Raw genomic sequence first — 2,786 nt, 5'->3', positions numbered from 1 at the left:
ATACACATTAAAATGATGTATAACATAATCACATTTATTTTTAAACGTATTCCAATATCCAACAGCAAAGTTCAACAATGGAAAACCACAATTACTTTTGTACCAACCTGATGGGAGAGTTGTGAAGAAAGCTGAACCCTGAAGAATTGATGCTTTTGAACTGTGGTGTTGGAGAAGACTCCTGAGAGTCCCTTGGACTGCAAGGAGATGCAACCAGTCCATTCTGAAGGAGATCAGCCCTGGGTGTTCTTTGGAGGGAATGATGCTAAAGCTGAAGCTCCAATACTTTGGCCACCTCATATGAAGAGCTGACTCATTGGAAAAGACTCTGATACTGGGAGGGATTGGGGGCAGGAGGAGAAGGGGATGACAGAGGATGAGATGGCTGGATGGCATCACAGACTCAATGGACGTGAGTCTGAGTGAACTCTGGGAGTTGGTGATGGACAGGGAGGCCTGGTGTGCTGCGATTCATGGGGTCGAAAAGAGTCGGACACGACTGAGCGACTGAACTGAACTGAATACTTGTAACATATATGTAAAGAACCATGTTATTAATATAAAAGGCGTTCTAGATTGCTGTGCGGCGGGTCATCGCGCCTGCGCGGTGCGGGCGGCGGGCAGCGCAGAGTGCGAGGCTCTTTTGTTCGTCTGAGGGGAGGGCCGTTGGCAGGGGCCTGCGGTACGCCGCTTCAGTGAGGGGGCTCGACAGTGGTCACCCGGCTTGTTGCTTTTCTGGTCGCCACTCCCCCGGCCGGCCGGACAAGTCCCGCCAGTAGCGCGGCACCGATTCCTCTCGGGCTTGTGGGCGCTGCTCTGAGCGGCGTCATCCTTTATACCAGAAAGCTGGCGGGCACTATGGGGAAAAAAAACAAAACAAGAAGAAAGTGGAGGAGGTGCTAGAAGAAGAGGAAGAAGAATATGTGGTGGAAAAAGTTCTAGACCGTCGAGTGGTAAAGGGCAAAGTGGAGTATCTCCTAAAGTGGAAGGGCTTCTCAGATGAGGATAACACATGGGAACCAGAAGAGAACCTGGATTGCCCTGATCTCATTGCTGAGTTTCTGCAGTCACAGAAAACAGCACACGAGACAGATCAATCAGAGGGAGGCAAGCGCAAAGCTGATTCTGATTCAGAAGATAAGGGGGAGGAGAGCAAACCAAAGAAGAAGAAAGAAGAGTCAGAAAAGCCACGAGGCTTTGCCCGGGGTTTGGAACCAGAGCGGATTATTGGAGCTACGGACTCCAGTGGAGAACTCATGTTCCTAATGAAATGGAAGAACTCTGATGAGGCTGATCTGGTCCCTGCCAAGGAAGCCAATGTCAAGTGCCCGCAGGTTGTCATATCCTTCTATGAGGAAAGGCTGACGTGGCATTCTTACCCCTCAGAGGATGATGACAAAAAAGATGATAAGAATTAACTTTCTTGAATACCAGCCCCTGTCACATCTGACTGTGGGTTTCAAGTGGGGAAAGAAGGAGTTCTCCTTGTCTTGACACCATGAAGGTGGCTTGAGAAGATGTCCTTTGAAGAGCCAGTATATTTTCTGTGCCCTACAGCAGCCCAGGGCTTCAAAGCCGCTCCATGCTGTACAGTTTGCACACCCATCCCGGTGGAGGGGAAGGAGGGTCAGTGTTTCAAGGCAACCCGTTCTGAACTTTGCTGGAAAAAAAAAGCAAAGGGCCTTCTATGAAGGACAAAATGTAGAATGGGATGTGGGAGAGCAAGAGATACTGTAGATCTTCAAAGAGCATCTCCACAACCCACACAGCCTTCTTCCCGATAGTGTTAACTCTGCATTTTTACAGCGTAGCATGTGTGTAGTTTTTGGCTATTACTGGTGTATTATTTGGGGTGGGTAGGGTGGGGTGGGAAAGAAGGGAGATGGGTTAGGATCATTTTTGTTAAAATTTGGGGAAACGGTGAAACAAAGGAAAGAACAACTAATGATAATTGGGTTCAGTGTCCAGAATATTGTATCCTTTCAAAAAATGTCATTGGCAACCTAAATGAGGACTGTGAGAGACTGTTTAAAAGCTGTGAATGCCTGAAACTTAGAAGCCAAGGTATTCCCCTGCCTGAGCTTAATGCTGTTCCCAACAAAGAAATAAGAAGCTACCAAAGCTGCCATTTGGGAGATGGAAACTGGTTGAGGAGGAAAAGTCTTATTGGAGTGTATACACAGGCAGATCATTCTGTCTTAGAGGTTCTACTCATGAAACTGACAAGAAGACCCTTTCTTTTCCTATTGTGAAGTTACAAATATCAGCTTCTCCATCCAAGCCACTGGTGAAGTATTTAGGGAAGGGCAGAGAGTGGTATAGGAGGTAAGTGAGTAGGGAAAGACAAGGGCCGGTGCTCATAGGGTGGAAAACTCTTGGAGCCTCTGTTTTTTGAACTTTGAAACCATTGGTGGCAGGGTTCAGTCACTGACAGCACAAGTTCAAGAGTTGAATGATTTCAAAAGCCCTGGTCTCAGGAGAAGATAAATTTTCATACTGGGGCAGTGGTTCACTTTAAAACAAAACAATTTTTTTAATCCTAAGAATTAACTAAAATCCAAAACGCTGTCTTGAGTCGTGAGATCCATCAGTTGTTGACATCGTCTTGATCTGCATCTAGAACTCCATTGTAATTTTTAGGCGTGTGTTAGGTTTTTGTGAAAACTTTTGTTTAAATGTAACTTCATATCAACACTGTCAGTTTTTTGTCTTAATAAAACTATATAGATTTATTAAAAAAAAAAAGGCGTTCTAACAAATCAAGAAGAAGAAGAATCCAACACAAA

General features: G+C 45.6%; 1 pseudogene; it reads left to right on the top strand.

The window, feature by feature from the left end:
- The first annotated feature begins 473 nt into the window (after positions 1-473).
- On the top strand, positions 474-1,852 carry LOC138430228 (chromobox protein homolog 1 pseudogene; annotated as a pseudogene).
- Positions 1,853-2,786: the final 934 nt, after the last annotated feature.

This window comes from Ovis canadensis, chromosome 25 (assembly GCF_042477335.2).
Source record: "Ovis canadensis isolate MfBH-ARS-UI-01 breed Bighorn chromosome 25, ARS-UI_OviCan_v2, whole genome shotgun sequence".
Lineage (NCBI taxonomy): Eukaryota > Metazoa > Chordata > Mammalia > Artiodactyla > Bovidae > Ovis > Ovis canadensis.
Note: the sequence above shows the minus strand (reverse complement) of the source record. Positions and strands in the feature narration are given on the sequence as shown.